The sequence below is a fragment of the Pelodiscus sinensis genome, chromosome 3, assembly GCF_049634645.1.
Source record: "Pelodiscus sinensis isolate JC-2024 chromosome 3, ASM4963464v1, whole genome shotgun sequence".
Classification (NCBI taxonomy): Eukaryota; Metazoa; Chordata; order Testudines; family Trionychidae; genus Pelodiscus; species Pelodiscus sinensis.
In genome coordinates this window covers 104,878,611-104,901,203 of record NC_134713.1, presented here as the reverse complement: position 1 = coordinate 104,901,203, position 22,593 = coordinate 104,878,611, and the positions used below count along the sequence as shown (strand labels likewise).

The 22,593-nt window shown below is 43.5% G+C and overlaps 1 protein-coding gene and 1 non-coding gene across 5 annotated transcripts in view; both read right to left on the bottom strand.

Annotated features, from left to right (window-relative positions):
- SASH1 (SAM and SH3 domain containing 1) overlaps positions 1–22,593 on the bottom strand; it is an 843,335-nt gene that overhangs the window by 798,264 nt on the left and 22,478 nt on the right. The window lies entirely within an intron of this gene.
- Positions 2,883–3,000, bottom strand: LOC112544481 (U6atac minor spliceosomal RNA). Its single transcript, XR_003087833.2, has one exon. It is a non-coding gene; the product is annotated as a U6atac minor spliceosomal RNA (small nuclear RNA).

Here is a 22,593-nt window from a genome sequence, read left to right as displayed (position 1 = left end):
CTCACTGCTGCTATCCACTGAGGTCACTAAGTGAATGTTTTTTTCATGTTAGACACACACACTCTCTCTCACACACACACACTCACTCACTCCTTCCTCCTCTTCCCCCCCATATCCTCTTGTTTGAGTAAGGCAGGCAGCATTTGGCCACAGATCTAAATAGAAAAATCTGATTTAACTGAAGTCATTGGAAAGTGAAATATCTCCAGTTCAACACGTTAATCATTAATATTTGGAGGATTTTCTTGCCATGCTGTATTATGAGGAGAACATCACTAGATAAATACAAAAATTAAAATGTCTCTAACTCAAATTATGTTATATATTCTGGAATTTTTTCAAATGACAAAAAATATTTTAACAAACGAATACATGAATTTTTAAAAATTTAGTTAAACATTCATGATTTTTAAATCAAATTTGTTTGTTAAAATAAATATTTGAATGAAATATTTTTAAACAAAAAATAAATTGACTTTCAGCCAAGTCAAAATGAGAAACTTAATATTTTGGCTCCTATTCATTGCACTTTTAAAGAGAAATAAGTGATTGACTCTGCATACACAAATTTGCAGAGGAACAATAGGGTTAAGGTCCATTATCTCTCACCTCTATTTTATTTATTTAAAAACTTTTGCTGTTAACAAGCAAGTTATCTCTGGAGACACAAATCCGCAGTTTGAGTACTGCAAAACTAAGCATCTCTGATGGTATCTTTTGGACTTGCACTGACTCCCATTAGGTAGGTAGAAAAATTAACCTAAATCTATACAGAAGCACCTGAAACCCTATAAGATTGGGTCCCTAATCCATGAGTTATTGGAACTTATTCCCAAACCAATCTTGACATTGGATTTTTTTTTATAAAATGTTTTGAGGGGGAAAACCCATTTAAATAAAAACTGATTTAAATAAAACAATTTAATTTTTTTAAAACCAAAATCATTGATCGTTAGCCACTTGGATTGGTTTAACTTAAAGTGTGATTTTTTTACCGGAATTAAACTGGTGACATTATATTATTTCAAAATGTGTGAGAGCATTCTTGTTTTGGTTTAGTCCAGTGTTTCCAATCTTTTTTATACTGTGAACTGGCAAATCCAATCACAAACTTTTGGCTGACCTGTAACATTTATTTGCATATTCAGTATGCAAATAATGTGTAAATGTGCAACTAAACTGTTACTGGTCTGCCAAAACATGTACCCCAACCCTGGTTCCCAGAGCTGCTGCGAAGAGCTGGCATCAGCTGTAGCTGTCACTAAGGTATACCCCAGTCCCATGGGTGTGGCCTGGCAATGTGGGAATTTCACTGAGCTTAACTGAGGACCTGGGTCTCCAAACATATGTAACTTTGCTCACATGAACAGCCAAAGTCAAAGGGGACCACACATTTGATCAGAGATGCACACATCAGAAAGTATTTGCAAGAGCAGAACCTAAGTTTGTTCTCAGAATAAGTGAACAACTACATTGCTTTCTCAAGTTGGCAATGCTCTAAAATTCTGTAAAAATTTTATTTATTTTACAGAAACGATAGCCCACATTTGCTGTCAAGTGAAATTACTTTTCCACTCCATCATGATTTTATTCATGTTTTTCAAATCGTAACATTAATACATTTGTTGTGGTTGGGGAAGGACAGCTGGATCTCAGGGTGAATTTCAATATTATATTAACATCATAGATAATTAAGCATATTAATGATACTTATAGTGTATAATAAAATATAACCTTGTAGATAATTATATTAACCTTGCAGATAATTAGAATAATTAACGTTTGCAAAGAGCCCTGAACATGAAAAGACCCAACCTTGCTGATAACTATTACCATTTCAAGTATTACCAGTTATTAGTACAGTTTTAATCAAAAACCTAGTTGCTGAGGTAGAACTGCCAGGTGGGAATAGCACTGGCCTGGGACTCAGAAGACTGGGTTCTATTTTCTGATCTGTCGCTGGCCTGCTAGATCACTGAAAGCAAATCACATCACTTCTTCATGCCTGAGTTTCCTCATCTGTAAAACAATACTGTGTAAAGTGTTTTGAGATCTACCGATAAAAATACTACACAAGACAAACTAAATATTGTTAAATAAAGAGGAATCCTTCATTCTGTTTGGGCACGTCTGCACAGCAGGGCTACAGCTGAAATAAGCTATGCAACTTCAGCTACGTCAACTGTGTAGCTTACATTAAAATAGCTTATTTCAGCTTTTGGTGTTGTCTACACAGCAGGAAGTCTGAGAAATAGCACTCTTCTTCCGACTTTCCTTGCTGCTCATAAAATGAGGGTTACAGGAGTTGGAGTAAGTTCTCCAGCTCAATATTATTTTGACATAATGTCAAAATAACTGCTTGTAGTGTAGACGCGGTCTATGGCATTTTGGAATAACGTCAGTTATTCCAAAATAATGCTGCTGTGTAGACATGCTCCTAGCTACTAAAATATTAAAGCCCTGACTCAGTGGAACATACATTAATTTATGTGATGTGAAAAAGTGCTCTAGCAGCTTTTAGGGGATATCCTCCTGAAATAATTATTTAAAAAGAAAATCCAAAACCTTGAAATAACATAAATCCCACCTTGTGAAAAAAAGGAATATTTTTTTACAGAGTATAATTTATTTTTTAAAATAATCTTTAATGCCAAGGAAAAGAAAAAAGCTCTTTCTTCATTCCGCCAAAGAAAACATTAATTTGGACAATTTGTGTATATTTTTTCTGCTTCAGAATTATAATTAGTCTTAAAAGCCAAGAACCTAATTAACTCTGGACTAGCCCTCCCTCAAATCCCATGAAATCCAACTCCTGGAACACTAAATGCTTGTTTGAAACCACAAGTTCTGAGGATTATAGTCGTTAAAAAAATGTGTTTATCAAAAACAAATGCTAAAAGCACAGACAAGAACTCAAGCAGAACAGCTTATAATTGTGTTCCACAGCACTTCCATCTTTGTCTGGGGAGGCGCTAATAACCTCTGCCCATCTTAAAACATAAATAAAAAAGCATAATTAACACAAATGTTCCTATGTTGATGTTGCTCTATCACTAAAAGTATATTCAGCTTTGCTCAAAAAACTGTGAACATAAAATGAGAATGGCGGCTTTGTTAGCAGTAAGAGCAAACATACCAAAAACTTAAGGCTACATTACAATGTTAAGTAAACAGGAATGGAAAGGATTTATCACATACAGCTTATGATGCAACTTATATGACTAATTAATTTTGTGCCCAACAGAGCAGAAGACATCTCCTTCCTAAGGTTTTATTAGGTCCAAGCAAGATAAAAATGTGACTTGGTGGGATGCAAGCCCCACAAGACTCCAAATGCTGGATTTACATCCTGGTGGCCTATCCAGAAGATTGGTCCTTAAGGATGGACCAAAAAAGAAAAACAATTCTCATGAATTGCAGTACCATTCCAATGTGGGGTGGGGGGAAGAGAGGGGTTAACAACTCATATGAATTAGCTCCACAAGCTTCATAGAGAGTATGGTCTAGTGGTTAAGACACTTGACTAGCAGATGGATGGATTCAAGACCCAGGTCAATTATTTTTCCCCAATGTGCCTCTCCCATGCTTTGGAGTAGTGCAGGAGCAATCCGGTCATGCAGGGACAATGGTGGGGGTTCTGAGAGACATTAAACCAAACTGTAAACCTTATATGATGTAAACCACTTCAAGCCAGGGGATGTAGCATCATTCCTGCATGGCTAGTCCCAGCGCCCATGACACTATCTGGCCTGCCTGCTTAGACTATACGTTTTTCCTATGCATTTGTACGATGCTTAAGCAATATGAGGCATGCTCTCAGCTGGGGCCTCCAGGCACATTTTTATATATATATAATTATAAAAAACACAATCATCATCAAGCACCACAAGTCATTTTACTAGCTTAGATTTTTTATATAACTGAAACAATGTGGTTTTAAACATTATTTTAGTTACCAATAAAAAAAAAAAGACCAAACCCACATTAATTCTTCTCACTTAATCAAACAGCCAATTAGCACAAAACTAAAATGCAACATGCTTTTCCCTAAGACTTTCACAGCCTTTCCATGCTTAGCTACTTTCCATTCTCCTCCTCACGTTCTTCCTTCCACCCTTCTCCCTGTTGTTTTTATACCTTAGGCACAATCACCTTGTAAAGACGGCTATTGCCAGGCAGGGAGTGGTGGAGCAAAAAAGGTGCCGGCTGCATGCAGTAAACAAAATCCAGTCTTATTCTTGATTCAGAGAGCCAGCACAAGTACCATGTAACCATGAACTCTTACTGTGCACCTGGGTGCAAGTGAATACTTGAGCATTGCATGGGACTTGCATTTCATTTGGTAGGTATACAACTTCTCCTTTTCCCACACAAAGCACAAATCACTTGAAAAATGTTACAGGGTGCCTAATTTTTTAAAAAGTCACAAAGAAATTATGTTATCCATGATTTGCTATTTTTGTGGCTTTCCCCATCTCTCCATTTTTATCATTTTATCTATTCACCTCTTTAAATGCGCCATGTTGTTGGGAGTTTAATTTCTCTTAAATCACAACTGGTATTTAATATAAGGCACATTGAGGATCTAGTAAAAATCAATGTGTGTCCATTTTTTATGCTATCAAAGTTTCGTTTTAACCCTCTCCCACCCAATGCATTGCATTTACATATATGTGGCTTTGAGGAGCTAATGGACTTTGAGGAATATAATAGTTCTGAATGCTACTATGGGGAGAGAGCATAACATGCAATACAGATGTGCATAACAATGACTGGAGAATTCATGTGTGCGCTGTCATAATGTCGGATAGTCCACAACCACTCACCTTTCCCATGACTTCCAAGTGGGTCATGAGGATCCAGTGGTGGGCACAATCTCCAGATATACCAGCCTTTGTAAACCGAAAGATCTAGGAAAGCCTAGATCTGAGATGTCTTCAGCCAGAGTCACCTGTACAGGAAAGGGTTTCCCCATCAGTCTGGGGGTATGATGAAAATGTGACTCTTGCAGAATAGGTAAGAGAAAGGGATCATACTTCTCAGACAGAGACATAATCCTTCAAGGGATGAACCACCACCAACAAAAAACATGATGCCAAGAAATGGAATAATTGGTACATGCCAGATTGGCACTTCTTTTGATAAAGACTGTAGGCAAATGATTTAAAGGGTATCATATCTGGATTTTTTATTCTGTACTGCCTAGAGAGGCAGTCAATTTATTGCTTGGAAGGAAAACAGAGGGACCAACTCTTGCTTTTGATGTGCAACGTAAAATGCTCTTTTTGCTGCTGTAATTTTATTTCAGCTGAAAGTCACCCCAGTGGAGAGAATACATAAAAGGTTCTATGCACCAGTTACACTGCGTCTAGACTGGAATGATTTTGCGCAAATACTTTTAACGGAAAAGTTTTTCCGTTAAAAGTATTTGTGCAAGTGAACGTCTACACTGGCATGGATGCTTTTGCGCAAAAAGACATCTTTTGTGCAAAAGCATCCGTGCCAGTATAGACGCTCTCTTGTGCGAGAAAGTTCCAATGGCTATTTTAGCCTCGGGCTTTCTTGTGCAATAAATTAACTTGGCTGTCTATACTGGCCCTCTTGTGCAAGAATACTTGTGCAAGAAGGCTTATCCCTGAGCAGGAGGTATTTGCGCAAGAACCACTGATTTTGTACAGTACAAAGTCCGTGTTTTTGCGCAAACACTTGCAGCTAGTCTAGACGCAGCCTCTGTGTTACACATCTGAGTGGTACAAAGGGCTCTGAGTAGGCTTTGCATGCCAATACAAACTTCACCTGTAAGCAACAAGCATCTCATGTCAAATATAAATGGGTGGAGGAAAGAAGGAATTAGGATATGTAGATACTCATGAACCATGGCTCATACTTCAACACAGAAGCCTGAAAAGTTTCCACTCACATATTGTAGTAGGTCAGCTTCAAAAGAATAGCAGCATGGGCAATGGGTCAGAGTAGGGCTGGGGGAGGCAAGCCCCTAGCTCCCAATTCCACCCCTTCTGTTCAGGCCCCACCTTCCAGCACCACCAAGAGGGTGGGTAGCACATGGCCATAGAGCACTGGGGAAAGGCAGAAGGCATGTGGCCCCAGCCTCCATAGCTCAGAGAAACACTCTGCCCCTGGTAAGCCTACAGTAGGTATTCTGGGGGCAGAGTGTGGGTGGGACCATGCCTGGTAGTTTGAGGAGGCACTGCCTTCCCCCACATATGATACCCCCTGAAAGACTTCATAGAGAGTTTAGGATATGGAGACATTTCACAGGATGGCATAGGTTTTTCCTGGCATGGTGAAGTGCAACTCAGATTTGGGAACAGACATTCATCACCTCGGTGAGCCAATGAGTTTGGGAGGATTTCTGTTAACCAAACTAGAGTAAGTGGCACGCCTGTCACCTCTGATGGTAGCTAACTCTGACTGAGATTAGCAAGGGAATTATTCAGTTAGTCTGTGGTAACAAGTTGTCAGACAATTCAGATTTGGAGAGTTGAGGTTTAGGCTTCTTGCATAGGATTAGCAGATGAAGATAACACCAGACATAAAAGAGGAATTTGTCTATCAAGTGCCTATGTTGAAGGAGCTACCTAGGTGTCAACAGAATTTCTAGACTCAAAAATGTACTCATAACAATCTGTACTTGCCATGTCATGGTACTTTAGGACCCTAGAGAATTTTTTCCAGTCTTCATAGAGCAAATAGTCATTGTACAAACAAAATCTGCCTGTCTCTTGTTTATTTATATTTGGGACTGTGTTAAAGTTTTGGCTGCTTTTCTCCACTTAACGTATTGTCTCTGTCCTCATTTATGGCATGTCCTTGGCCACTAATGATTTATTACACCTGTTCTAGGAACCAAAGGAACAAATTTAATTGATTGTAATAAATTACTCTCCCACTCCTGGTCTACACTCATCACTAAGGCTATGTCACAGGTACTTTTAGTAAAAGACTTGGACAAGGATTATTCTAGGATTATTCTAGGAAGGGTGGGTGAGATTTTGTGGCCTGCACTGTGCAGGGGGTCAGACTGGATGATCATAATGGTCCCTTCTGACCTTAAAGTCTATAAATCACAGGCATGATTTTTTTTTTATTGCCCGTGACCTGTCCGTGACTTTTATTAAAAGTACCTGTGATTACATCTGGGACAAAAAGGGTTCAGGGAGGGTACAGTTGCTGAGGTGCACGCGCATGTGCAGAAGAGCGCTGCTGGAGTGAGTGCCTGGGGTCAGCAGCACCAGCTGCTGACAGCTGCTCCAGCCTGCTGACCAAGGAACACTACCTGGGGCTGTAGCCCATGGCTATTCCAGTTGGCTGCCTTGGGACTGCTTCCCAGGACACTGTGGCTGCTCTGTCTGACCCAGGACCATTGCCTGAAGCCGTGGACCTCAGCTGCTCCAGCTGGCCACTCCAGGACAGCTGCCTGGGGGCACAGAACAGAAGCTTGTGTGGTTGGCCATAGGGCCACTCCAGTGGTGTCTATGGCTGGCCCCGGGGCCAATCCAGCAGTGGCCCATGTGCATGGGAGATCCTGGTAAGCCACGCTAGCTACTGCAGAAGTCATGGAGGAGGTTGCAGAAAGTCACAGAATATATGATCTCCGTAACAGAAATGGAGTCCTAGCCATCACTTATCTCCAAGGCTCCTCTGATGGCATGTGTGCTTGTGAAACTTACTGCCCACACAGTAAAATAATACTCCTACTTTTTTATGAGCAGTGAGACTAAATTAATAATAAATGCACAAGTTAAAACCTTCAGTACTGAATTTGTTTTCTAGAATTAATCAACCATGAATGCCCGTGGTTGACCAAAGCCTTAACAGAAAACCACGTAAATTTGTGTGCAGTTTTTGTTTTGAGGCCATTAAACTTAATACCTAATACCATGCCTTACAGACAAGTTACATTCCTACTCATGTACAATTATAATACTGCACATTAATAAAGTAAAAAACAACAAGCAGTTCTGTGGCACCTTAGAGACTAACAAATATATAGTATCATGAGCTTTTGTGGGTATTAATAAGGTAGACCTTTATGTTTACCTACAATTGCAAGACAATTCCAATTTCACACTAAGTTATGTAAATGCATGCCAGTTGTAATTATTTTACACATGTGGTCTTTATTGTGTGAATTCTCTCATTAAATTTTGAAGACTTTTTTAAATGGCTACAAAATTTATTCTTGCTATAACTAAGCCCTAGTTATATATATATATTAAGCTGATATTTTATTTTTTTAACAGTGTGCTATTGAACATTTTTCTAAGCTAACACGCTTACATACAGCAACACAAAGATGTAAAATCCTGTTTAATTGATTAACCGGTTAAACATAATATTTAACCAGTTAACATAGGGATTGGGGGAGCAGGGCTGGAGCGGCCACTCCACTGCAGATAGGAGCTGCTCTGCCCATTCTGGAGAGCCCCCCACCTACACCAGTTAACCAGAACTGGTAAGCCTCACCAGATAACCTTTCACATCCCTAGTATACAGAGTTGTTGACTCGAGTCCCACGACTTGAACTTGAGTCCGACTTAAGTCGCCTAGGCAACTCGACTTGAGACTCAACTCAGGTTCATTGTTTGTGACTTGAGACTCGACTTGAGACTTGCTAATTTTATTAAATCGACTTGGTGAAAAAATTGTCTGAAAATGCTGATATTGATGGCTTGTACAAAAGTTACTTGACATTTTTTAAATTAAGACTTGAGACTCGACATGGGACTTGATTCGAAAGTGACTTTAGGGACTCGAGACTCAACTTGAGATTTGAACTGTAGTGACTTGAGACTCGACTTGGACTTGACAATGACGATTTTAAGACAACTCTGCTAGTATAAACAGACAAATCACTCACATGAACTTCACTGCAACAGTGTAACCAGTAAACTAACAAAAATAACTGGAGACACACCTACACTCTTACATGCAAATACCTTTCTACACACACACTGGAATGTAGTTTAGATCATTTTTGTAGGTCTATGCACGGATACAGATAGGACTACTGGCTATATTAGGGGGGACAATTTAGGATAGAGAATCTAACATTCTGATTAGATAGAACACAGGGGAGGGGGCATTAATGTGACTAGATGAAGAATAAATCAAAAAAGAACCCAAATGTAAATGATAGAATGCCTTGTTGGGCCAGAGTTTTGGAAAATGGTTAAAAGCCAGCTCCCCAGGGTCACTGGCTTCCGCTCCCCCATCCCCAGAGGAAGACTGACAATCAAAATAGGCCAGGGAAATGGGTTGAGAATGGCCCACTTTTTCACATCAAAGAATTTTTTTTTAATTTACTCTTTGACCCCCCATTAGCCACACCCCTGACAACCATCCCCAGCCCCCATTAACCACACCCCCCGACTCCCATTAGCCAGGCCTCTGGAGGTGACACTCTCGGGGCAAGATAGACACATGACCAGAAGTAAAAGGTGTCATGTGACCCCTCTCTAAGGACTTTTCCCACTATCTTCCTACCAATAGGGATTAGTTTGGCCCCCACCAAACCCCCCTCATGCACCTATCCTGCAATTGCATTAACCCAATGTGTGTGACATTAACTAGGGGGCGGAAAGGCTGAGGGAAGTGTTCCCTCTAAGGCTATGTCTACACTGGCGGATTATTGCACAAGAAGGGCCGTTCTTCTGCAGAGCATCCACACTGCCCACTCGCTCTTGCGCAAGGAGATTTACAGTAAAGCGTGGTAAGAGAGGTACGGTGGCAAGAGCTACGCTCTTTTCTAACAGGTGTAAGTCCTCTTGAGCAAGAGCTCTTGCGCAAGAGGGCCGTGTTGACACGCACAGGGGTTTCTTGCGCAAGAAAGCCCTATGGCTAAAATGGCCATCAGAGCTTTCTTGCGCAAGAGAGCTTCCACACTGCCATGGATGCTCCTGCGCAAAAGCACATGTGGCACATGGCAGTGTTGACGCGTTCTTGCACAAGAACCCTTGCACAAGAAGCCACCAATGTAGACATAGCCCAAGCGTTTCCTCCCATGAGCAGAATGAATTTTGTGTTGTGCACCAGTTCTGAGTTCATGTGGCTAGTTTGGAGGTGCCACCCAAGTTATTAGTAAATATCTTATAAACCTCTTCCTTTTCCCTCTGCTGTTATGTCTCCTCCCCTACTCCATCAGCTCCCCTGGTGCCTGCTGTCCCCCAACCCCTCACCCACCTCTTCCGTCCTGACTCCCACCCTTCTCACTGCCCTTAGCCCTCCTGAGACCTGCCCCCTCCACCAGCCCTTCTCTCCCCCTGTGCCCACTCCTCCAGTAGCCCCACTCTGATCATGTGAGCTACCACTCCTCATCCCATCTCCTAACACCTCCCTCTACACACCTGCCCTGCCTCTCTCCTCTGGTGCTGGTCCCTCCCCTGCAGGTGTCTGCCCTTCTGCTTCACCCCCAGAATCCCCGGGCACCTGCACCTTCCCTTAGCCCTTCACCCTCCTGGTGCCTCCCTTCCCTTACTGCCCCTGCCCCCTTTGCCCTCTTTTTCCCTGATGTCCACCCCCTCACCATCCTCTGCCCCCTGTTCCCCTCATGCCCCTGTGCCCTCACACATGACTTGCTCCATCCCCGCCTTCCTCATGCCCACCTCTTCTTTCAAGCCTTCACCCAGCACCTCCTCTCCCCCCTAGCTCCCAATGCCCTTACCCTCTTCTCTCCTAGCATAACCCTGTCACCCCTCCCACTGACACCTCCCCTCCTGCCCTTTTCCTCATTGTCTCGAGTTGGGTGCCTGGCATTTGTCTCTCCTCCATCCTGTCCCTTGGTGCCTTCCCCTTTCTTATCCTGACCTGCTCCCCTCCCCTCAGCACAAGCCCCTTCCTCTCCCACCCCTTTCCCTATTTCCCTCCCCTCCCCTCCCCCCGCCCCACCTTCTGCCTTCCAGTTTGCAGCCCTGGCCCCAGCTGCTTCCGGGGCTCCAGACCACTTGCCGGGCCTGGAGCTGGGTCACATGGTGCAACTCTGGGCTGGGTGGTTTTAATGTCCCAGGCCGTGATGTCACGCCACGCCTGGGCGTCTCCCCTCTCAGCTGTTGCATGGCATTTGAGAACACCACGCATGTGCTCACTCAGCCCTACCATGCCCCATGCATGGCCGGCGCTGGGGGATTTAAAGTGCAGGGCTACTGCACCCCGTCACAATTCCCCTCCTTCTCCAGCAGCCGTCAGCTGGCCCTTCAGAGGACGGTCCACCGGGAAATTTCCGGTATCCCACTGGGCCAATCTGCCCCTGCCCATCCCCTTGTTCTGTTGTCCCTGTGTGTGGCCTTGAAGGGCTGAATGTAAGCTTGAAGGTTGTCAGTTGAGCCAAGGCTAGTCTGGCCTGGCCAGAACAGTGTAGCGAGGGCCTGGTCTGGCCAATTCTCCTCCTGCAGAGCAGGACCTCACCTGCTGCAAGTAGGGAGCCACTGCAGCCCAGTGTAGCCAGACAGGAACCCCCCTGTAACATCCATTTTTGCTTGCTTGGAGCATGCAGGGCACACAGAGCAGGAAGCCTTGAACAGAAGGCCCGGATATGGCAGGCTGCAGTGACCCTGAATGGCTGTAAACAGAGATACGCCAATTGCTGACCAAGAGGCTGCTGAGGAGTGCCCTTGACTGAAACCCATATTGATACGAACACACAGCCGTCCGCGGGGGGAGGAAAAAAGTCCAGTACTCACAATTTAGTTCTCTCTCTTACAAGTAAATTAAGTTGGAACTTGCTTGTAAGAACCGGCATCACCAAGACGGACCAACACAATTTGGCATCTTAGATAAGAAAGAGGATACGGGCCCCTATGGGTATAAAGATGGGTCCAGCAGCACATTTACTTTGAGCGTCAATCTACCATCTATCTGCTGGTCAGGTTAGGTGTTTGACCTCCCGAGGTTCCATGGGGACACCCACCTCGTATTCGTCTTTCCTAGGAATTGAGGGACCGGCCCTGGCTTGACCCGCTTGAATCGAGAGGCTCAGAAGGGGGTAAAAATTGTACCTGGATGTGGTCCTTTGTCTTAAGTGTACACATAGACTTAAAGCTCTTTAAAGATTAAGCTGTCACTTGGTACCATTATTTCTGTTTTCTATTTTTTTATTTTCTTTGTAACCATTTTAAGATCTATATTTGCTAGCAGTTAAGAAAGAGAGCAATAGCCATTGTAACCATATGATTTATAAGCTTCTTTAATAAACCTGTAACTGTTTAAGTTTTAACCTGACTCCTTCAGTTGCTGTAACAGAACCAAGCACAATTTAAAAGAACTTCAGCCTGTCATAAGGGACAGGTATAGGAAGAGCTTGTGCGTTTTGGATCGTGTCACTCCTAGGTGACAGATCCGTTGGGGCATCTCTCAGTCTTCCCTAGACTGCCCGCTGTGAAGGGATCCTGTATCCTAGCAGCTGAAATCTGAGATGTAATAAGCTCTCCCTATAAACTCTGGGGCATCTGTCAGCCTGTTGGCTGCCCTCCGCGACGGGACCCCAGTCCTAGCGGTAAAGGCACGGATGTTAAATCTTTTTTCAGTAACACACACACACACACACACACACACACAGCTCTGACCGTTGGCTGACACCCAGCTAGGCCTGCCATGCTAAACCATGGGCAGGGCACAGCTGGCTGGAGCATGCTCACCTCCCCCCCCCCCCCACGTGATCATAGTTTAACAGGTCAAACGGTATGTTTAAAATTCCATTTAACCAGTTAACTTTCTGATGGGGATTTTACAGCCTTAATCCATACTCCCTTAAGAGGACAGGACAATGACCTTTCCCCATTACAGGCAGTCCCCAGGTTACGTACAAGATAGGGACTGTAGGTTTGTTCTTAAGTTGAATTTGTATGTAAGTCGGAACTGGCGTCCAGATTCAGCCGCTGCTGAAACTGATCAGTTTCAACAGCGGCTGAATCTGGACGCCAGTTCCGACTTACATACGGATTCAACTTAAGAACCCCAGGCATCCCCAAGTCAGCTACTGCTGAAACTGATCAGCGGCTGATTCCAGGAAGCCTGGGGCAGGGGCTTCCTGTAGTCAGCCACTGGTCAGTTTCAGCAGCGGCTGACTTGGGGACGCCTGGGGCAGAGCAGCTGGAGTGCTGCTGGGTTGGTCCTTGGTGCTACTGGACCAACCCAGCAGCACCCAAACTGCTCTGCCCCAGGCGTCCTGATTCAGCCGCTGCTGAAACTGACCAGCAGTGGCTGAATCAGGACGCCTGGGGCAGAGCAGCTGGGGTGCTGCCGGGTTGGTCCAGTAGCGCCCAGAGTGGCGCTACGGGACCAACTGGCAGCGCCCCAGCTGCTGTACCACAGGCGTCCGGAGCAAAGCCGTGGCTGTCCCGCTGCCCTCGGGCTCCGCAGCTTTGCTCTGCTTTGCTCCCCATCTCCCTGTCCGCTGCCCGCGTGTTCTGCCGCTTTGCTCCTCGTCCCCCTGGTCTGCAGACCAGGGAGACGGGGAGCAAAGCAGAGCAAAGCGGCGGAGCACGCGGGCAGCGGACAGCCCAGACGCGTCTGGGCTGTCCGCTGCCCGCGTGCTCCGCCGCTTTGCTCCCCATCCCCCTGGTCTGCTGGAGACCAGGGAGATGGGCCCCGTTCGTAACTGCAGATCCGACATAAGTCGGATCCGCGTAACTCGGGGACTGCCTGTATGTAACTTGCAGCAAGCCAGCTACACTACAACAAAGGGTACAAAGTGGTGGGAACACAACCTCCATCTCCTTCAGATCTATAAATTTGGCACAGGCACTTTCCCCATGATCTTGGAGGTCAAAAGCTTCCTAAACACCTATGGCTGCATAGCAGTTCCCCAGTTAACAAGATTAATACACAAGAAAGCAAGCTGATTTCAAAATATTTCTCTTAAGAAATTAAGATCATAGGACTCTAAAAAGGAGAAGTCGCTTATTTAAATGTTAATTACAGATGTCTGATTTACTTTCTATAAAAAAAATCAAATTGTTGATATCTCATGACCTGTCACTTTGTGCCAGAGTGGGGGTGGAGGGGAGGGACGACTTGACAACTTGAAGGGAAAAGGAGAAAGCAGTTTGCATACTGCAAATTACCAACATACAGCAGATCAGGAGGATTTGGTGCAAGGTCTAATGAACAGGAGAGAAGCCATGCTACAAAAGCAACACTTTGTCTTGTTTTACAAACCCTGTCTGCCACAAAATTGGTTGTTGATAGGGGAGCTCAGGCCCTTCCACTCTACTGTGCCCTGATCCAGTACCCCATAACAGACAACAATATCAAGCAACTTGGGGTGCAAAGTTGATTCAGTGGGCTACGTGCTACCTCTTACCTCTCCCCAAAAATCTTAAAGCCTAACATTAGGTTACAAAAAGAAAATACCTGCACCTTCAGCTCAACTGATGATAGTCCCTTCTAGGCAGAAAAGAATTCTGCAGACTCCCTATTCCAGGGCTCTCAGAATGGGTCTGTCCTCCTACCCTGCTTACCCCTTCTCAGTTGCTCAGCTCCCTTTTAAGTTCTCCCTACAGCTGGAGCAGGAGCTGCAGACCCAGGGCAGGCAAGAGTCACCTGGACCCGGAAATGCTCCTTAATCCAATCAGTTTCAGGGTGTGGTTTATATGCCCCATCAAACAGCTATATATACATACTACACTTACACAGCTTTATGAGCTACTTAATCTTTTCCATCTATCAGCTACTAATTTCCAGCCAGAAACAGGGTCACAAGAAGATATAATGAAACCCAAGTCAATAGAATGACAATATTCCAAGGCCATGCATCAAGACAAAGAGCAAGGCAGAACCTCTATGCTCATGGACCTGAAATTTGTCCTGATGGTACGTGTTTGGCACGTCAGAAACTATTTAGATTCATAAATCTGCCTACAGTTCTAATCCTAATTCAAATGTATTATACTGTAAATGTAAGGTGACAAAGTTGATGATTTCAAGCACCATCCTGGACTAACCTTAATGAATTAAGTTAAACCTTATATATCTTAAGAGTTCATTGTATTACAAGTACAAAACTTTACATATTATTGTATATAGCATTTCTAGGAGGAGAGATGAGAATCTGGGAAATGACATGAGCTTCAAAGAACTATTTGAAACAACATGCCAGGCCCCATAAACTTGTCCAGAAAATCTCTAGGGAGGGGATAGAGGTGTATTCAAATGTACTCCCTCCACTTATGCAGAAATTCAGACTCTTGAAGCTTCACCCTGAGGAGGGAACCTTAGTCTAAAGACCAGCTCTTACATCAGAGACCCAAACTGCATAAAGAGAGACTCACAAATGCCTGGGGGTGCTTGTTCTGAGCAAACCATGCTATGAACTTAAAAAAAAAGTCTCTGTGGGGTTTGAAGGACTGACCACCTGCCAGAACTCTTGTTCCAGTTAGGAGTGATCAACTGATTAGACAAGGTGCAAAACTGTGGAAAACCAGCCCCTTTATGTTCGTGTGAATCTCCCAAAGAGACTTACATGAAAATGAGTGAGCCAAGTATGTTTCTAAAGTGTCCGCTCTGTTATCTTGGATGGAGAATCCCTTTGTTTGGAATGTCAGTGGGAAAACAGCTAGACTTTATTTTGGAAGCTTTCACAACAAGATCCAAGTATGGGAATGTCCCACTAGAACAACTATTAAATTGTTAAGCCATTGATATTCTCTGTATTTTACACAAATAAAATATAGGCTAAAAAGTCTTATAAATTTTGTTTTACTTGATGTTGTTGGCCAAAGTAAAAAGGACATGTCTAAAAACAAGAATTTTGTAGAAACAAGCTGCTGCTCACTCAACAATTGAGATTTTTTTGTTCTGTCGTATTTTTGGTCAGTGTCTCTACTGTATAATTGCATTAAAATTATTATATCAGTGTGATTTATTTTGTGATGTGACTAAGATCAGTTCACTACCTAATCTTACCATGTTGAACAAGAAGAGGAATGTGCATTTGTTTAATGCCAAAATTTTAAAATGTTGTGGGAAATTAATGTATTAGAATGCAATAACAATAATATAGAATGTATTACTCATTTTATCATTTAGAATTCAAAATATACTCGTATAGAAATAACAGTTCTTTAAAAGTGGTTTTAGTTTGTTATATCAGAGGGAAATGAGAACAAGAGAACACAGAGGAATATTTAGAAAGCAAAACAGAAGAAGAGTGAAGAAAACCTATGTTTTCCATGACTTAATCCAAAGCCATTTAAAGAGAATTTGCTGTTTAAATATTTCAGTTTTGCCATGAGTGTGAAGATCTTCAGAAAGTATCACACCAATTTAAACTTGTAAATCTTTAAGGTAATTGGGTATGAGTTAAATGCATATGGCTAACGCATAATAGCTAACCTATTGACAATATAAAGCCCAGAATTATATATTTTGAAGGAGAAAAAAGGAGCAAGGACATGACTTACTACTCTGTTTTCGGAGACTGCTATGACTCCTAAAGCTAATCTTAAAATTCGTTTTAAAGTAGTAGAAATAAAGAGACCAATGAAATGTATATTGCACTCCCTGTTATAATCCAATCACTTCATTTTAACTTGGAATTAATTTAAAACACTGAAAGAGGAGACAAAAGGCTACATATGTATTCTTTAATGTACATGATTATAATTAATATAATGTCTGTTTCAAATTTACTGTTATCTATTAAAAATAAATAATTATACAGCTTGCTAATGTGCAGCTCTTAAGCTTTAAATCACTGACCATAACTAATAAGCAGTATAAATGGCAAGAGTATCCTAACTACATTCACAGACTGCAATTTTGTTGATTGTAAATCATCATCATTTTTAATGCAAAAGAAACAGCAAATCTCGGTAATTATTGGGTGCATTTTGAATCACTTTTATGATTACGGCTCTAGACCCATTAAAAATCCAAAACACTGAACTGCACAGGGTATAAAACTGGAATTATGACACACTATGAGCTATAATTGAAATCCATAAATTCTCTTACTAGTATTCAAAATTACTCTGTTGCCAAGAATTGCTGCCCAGCAAAATGACTTTAAAAACATTTACTTTATCTGGCACAGTGGTTGTGGCAGAAGCCACACTTTGCTTGGTGGCTCAGAAAATGCAGGTTCCGGAGTAACCTGGACATTCTTGCTTGCATATTTAATGCATCTGAGTTTTCAAATTATAATTAAAAATCTGCAACAGTGATATACATGCAACGTAGGTCCATTTTTTCGAAAGATCCTGGACAATTCGAAAAAAATTATTTTCGAACGATCCCTGTCTAAACAGCCGTTTTTCTTTCAAAAAGTCCCTTTTGGAAAAAGCCACTGTCACCATTATGCAAATGAAGTGCAGGAAATTTAAATCCTGGCTTCATTTGCAATTTCAAAGTGTCTAATTTACATCCTTTTTTCGAGAAAAGGGATACAGTTTAGACACAGCCTAACACATGTGGTCCATAATATCTGCTAATAATTACCACAACGCATTCTAGTTAAAAGGAGATTTTGAACATTAGTAGGGCAGCCTACTTGATAGGGAAAATGTCCAGTTTTAAAACAAATATATCTAGGAAAATTATCTGGCTGAATAAAATATATTAAATACACAACTTAGTTTTTGTTGACCTATTGTGTTCTGGAAATAAGCAAGAAGTTTATTAGATGTGTGTGTGATGGACAGTTGATGTTAAGAGGGACATAAATATTAGATACACATTTCTGAATTTCTGTTTTGTACAAATTACTGGAAGAGGAAACGTCAGAGAAGAAAGAGACCATTTAGATAATAATTTTCATCTCTCTTCATACTGGTGAACTAGGTATTCTCTTTTCATTGTCTCCTTAAAGTGTATTTAAATATCTGTAAGAAATTTATTTTTTCATTCCATGTATGCTTTTTAATAGAGAGTAACTTCCAACAAATACTACCTGATAAGTAACCTGTGATTTGCAGGTTTACTCTAAAGGCCCTTGAAAACAGATTATGAACAATGTCAGTTAAAATTATGCCTTGGCTATTATTTTATAGTATGAAATAGAAATTCCACATGAATGATTATCACAACAAGGTCAGATTATAAGTGGCATGTTAGTGATATACCATACTTACAGCTGAGAAGATATTTGGATTCTAAGCCTCTCTGAGCCTGAGCCAGTGAAGGTTAAGCAACCAGCAGACTAGCAGAACCAAAAATCAACCTTTAAGGACATGTTAGAAAAGTACTGAAATGATGAACAGGACCATTCCTTGCAGATAGTTGGGAAACCTAAGATAAACAGACTAGAGTTCCTTAAATATAAACCTGTATTTTATCAGAGACTCAGAAGTAGATACTAATTGTATGTGTCTGTGCATTAAGGATGTTAAATATCAAGGAATTTACTGGTCGAGGAGTCAATGAGATTACTATCGATTACTCGGCTAGTCAACAGGCACTTCTGCATTCCTCCTTTGAAATTTACAAAAGCCCACTGGGTCTCTTGGACATTTCAAAGGAGGAATGTAGAAGTCCGCGTGCAGCCTGGGGTCATAGGGAAGTCCTGCTGACTCCAGGCTACACACAGGCATGCCAGGTTTGAAATATAAGAGTCCCCAGTAGGGGCATTTCAAAGTGAAAGCACCCTCATGGAGTCTGGGGTCAGTGGGGGACTCAAAGTCCCCCGATGACCCTGGCCTCCAAGCAGTGCAGCCGCTTTGAAACACTGTGGGCTCAGCTGTGCGGTGCTGCCCCTTTGAAATGCAGAGATGGCATTTCAAAGCACGCTGCAGGGAGCGATCCTGGGCTCCATGCAGCGCTACCCATTTGAAACACCGCAGCAGCGTTTCAAAGGGGCAGTGCCACACAGAGCCTGAGCTTAGCTGTGTGGCACTGCCACTTTGAAATGCCAAGGCAGCATTTCAAAGGGGCAATGCTGCACAGCTGAGCTGGGGATCAGCTACGGCCCTTTCGAAACACAGCCATGGAATTTCAAAGCAGCAGCATCGCATGGAGCCCGGGTACAGGCTCTGTGAGGCACTGCCGCTTTGAAGTACCCCGTCCCCCCTCCCCCCTTGCTGCCTCTGGTAGGGTAGAGGCAGCAAAGGGGGGGGAGGGAAATCGACTAGTTAACTAGTCTTTAACATCCTTACTGTGCATACCTATATCTTATTAGAAATTCAACCATGAGATCTAATTAGTATGTAGATGCTAAAAACTTTGGGTCATTCATGGTGGGGGTTTCCAACATTGGCTCAAGGGGCTGCCCTGGGTAAGGTTCAGGAGGACTGCAAAATGCTTTGTCCATAGGTGTGGAGATTTACAGCTCCCATGGTCTTCGGTTTGCCATTTCCAGCCAAGGGGAGCTGCAGGAAGTAGTATGGACCGCCACCACTTCCCACACCTCCCCTTAGCTGGAAACAGGGAATCACACCCAATGGGAGCTGTGAAGCTCTGTGCCTATGGATGCTTAGATAAACAAAGCATCTTGTGGCCTGCCAGCAGCTTACCATGTGTGCCCACGACCCAACTTTCAAAACCCCCTGATCTAGGGAATTCCTGCTGTGATCACTTGCTGCCAAGAAATTTATCAGCTGAGCTTCTATTACAAAGGAAGCTTCAGCCTTTTCCTCTTTTACCTCAAATCTGCTTAAATTTTATCAGGGGAAGTTCTAGTCACAAGACTGAGTCACCAGGTATATCCTGGATTATTCCTGCAAATTCTCATGGAAGAAATGAACAAATTCTACACGTGGACTGCCTATTGGATTTTGATCTATTCAACTGATTCAGAGAAGACTTAACATCCTTGTCATCTCTGCTGTAAAACTGACTTCGGTACGTTACATCTGTATGTGTAATTTTCACCAGTGACTTTTCTTTTTCTTTTAAAATATATTTTAGATTTAGTAAATAAGAATTGGCTTCAAGTGTTTATTTGGGCAGAATCTGAAACATTAACTGACCTGGTGGGCAACGTGCATGATCTCTTGGGATAGGTAGAACTTTATATATGGAGAATAAGGTTTTAAATAACCCTCACTATATAGACTTGGCAGTCTGAGTGAAAGCCAAAGACTGGAATGCTTGAAGGGAACTCTATTGGAGTTTCTATAGTACTTTATTGGTTACCAATAAGGGGTTTTATAAATCTAATTATTAAAATAAACCAACAATTTTGGGGGTTGTCTGCCATATTCTTTGCAATTTGCCTGACTGAAAAATCTCTCTAGAAGTCAGAAGATTAGTCAACCTAATGCTGTCTACGCAGGGACTTGGTTGAGTTTAATTACAGTTCTCAGGGGTGTGAATTTTTCATACCCCTGACACAGTTAAACTGACCTAATGTGAACCAGGTTTTAAGTTTTTAAAATCCTGGGAAATTTTAAAATTTCCTTGCAATCTTGGGAAAAAAGAAGGCCACAGAAGGGTAAACTATTGTTATTTTTGGTGCTGTTCAGGGTTGTATTTACTTCCCCTGAGACTGATGCTGCAGAGATCAATCTCCTGGGGTTTGATTTGTCAAGTCTGGTCGCTAAAATTGACTGCTGATGGTGCCTTCAACTCCAGTACTCCACGAGGTCATAATGAGTAAGGGAAGTTGATGGAGAGTTTCTCTGGTTGATGTCTCATAGTGGGGATGCTGTGGAAACTCAACCAAAGGTAAGTTAGCTCTAGCTACACTATTCACTGGAGTTGAGTATTTTAGGTCGACTTTCTGCCCTAGTGTCGCTCTGGCCTCATGCCATTTCCTAGTGCTCTCTTACACTCGCTTCTAAAAGTTCAGAATGCTTAAAGTACAGCATATCATGATCCCCCTTCCCATTCTTTCTCTCTACTTGGAGAGCACAAGCTACTATGTCTGCTCTACATCACTGCAGGTTAGCCTTCTAGTAAACCCACCTGGACAGCTGAAACTTAAATTTATGGCCATATTGTACCAATGGTCACAAAGCAGTCGCATTGCCTCTGAGGAAGTGGTCCACTGTATAAACAACTCTCATCGGGTACTAGTGTTCTTGTCATAATAGTAAAGATCAGCACTTTACCAGCACCATAAGGTCAGATCAGCAGAGGCACAAAACTAGTAGCAGATTCACAATAACCTAAAGTTGTCAGAATGAAAATTCTTGAAGGAATTTACCCTATCCTCTTGCACAATTCAATGCATGAATCAAAGCAAAAGCTCAGTTATCTGAACTTAATTAACCAGAAAGATTAATTGATGGATATTTCTGATATCTCACAATACAAATCTTCAATCTAGTAACTGGGAACAGTATGCTGCCCAGCATGTTATGAAATTGAATTTTCTGCACTTGTCTTCTTCCCCTTCTGCATAAAGCAAGCTGGTATCAAGGATTTACTCAAAAAAGCGGCTTCCAGGGTGTGTCATATGGTCAGTACAGATTAGCATAATCTCCTACACCTTCTACAGCTACGATGATAATTCATGTTAATAACAATGACCTTGAGGCACTGCAAAATCGTGAAGTGCCTTATGAATCAAAGAAAGATTAAAAGTATGTTCAGTATAGTTTTAGTGTTCAGTGTATTTTTAATGACCTGGGTGCATGCTATATGCTACCAATAGTGATATGTAGTGTCATAAAATTATATACTATACAGGCAGTCCCCGACTTACGCGGATCCGACTTATGTTGGATCTGCAGTTACGAACGCGGCTTTTCTCGCCCCGGAGGACACGGACTGCGGGACCTCGCGGTCCCGCCGCCCGTGTACTCCGGGGTGAGAAAAGCTGTTCCGCGTATCCCTGGTCTGCAGACCAGGAAGACGTGGAGCAAACCCGCGAAGGGGCTCGGGCAGCCGGGCAGCCCAGGTGCGCCTGGGCTGTCCCGCTGCCGGCTTCCCCCACGGCTTTGCAAAGCCGCGGAGGGGCTGAGGCTGCGGGGCAGCCCAGGCGCACCTGGGCTGTCCCGCTGCCGGCTTCCCCCGCAGCTTTGCAAAGCCACGGGGGAAGCCGGCAGCGGGACAGCCCAGGCACGCCTGGGCTGTCCCGCTGCAGGCGTGCTCCAAGGCTTTGCTCCCCGTCTCCCTGCAGACCAGGGAGACGGGGAGCAAAGCCGCAGAGCACGCCCGCAGGGGGACAGCTCAAGCGCGCCCGGGCTGTCCTGCTGCGGGCGTGCTCCAAGGCTTTGCTCCCCGTCTCCCTGGTCTGACCAGCAGACCAGGGAGATGGGGAGCAAAGCCTTGGAGCACGCCAGCAGTGGGACAGCGCGGCGCGCCTGGACTCTCCCACTGCCCGCGTGCTCTGCGGCTTTGCTCCGTGTCGCCCAGGTCAGCAGACCAGGGAGACGGAGCAAAGCCGTGGAGGACTTGGGTGTCCCCACCCCCGTCTCCCTGGTCTGCTGGGGGGGAGGGGCGCAGCTAGTGTCCCCCCCCCCCCAGCAGACAACGATTTTCTTGCCTACCCCTGGGGTAGAGCAGCTGGGGGCTGCCGGGTTGGTCCCGCAGCGCTGCTCCGGACCAACCCGGCAGCACCCCAGCTGCTCTGCCCCAGGAGTCCTGATTCAGCCGCTGCTGGTCAGTTTCAGCAGCGGCTGAATCAGGACGCCTGGGGCAGAGCAGCTGGGGTGCTGCTGGGTTGCTCCAGTAGCGCCGAGGAGCCGCGCTACTGGA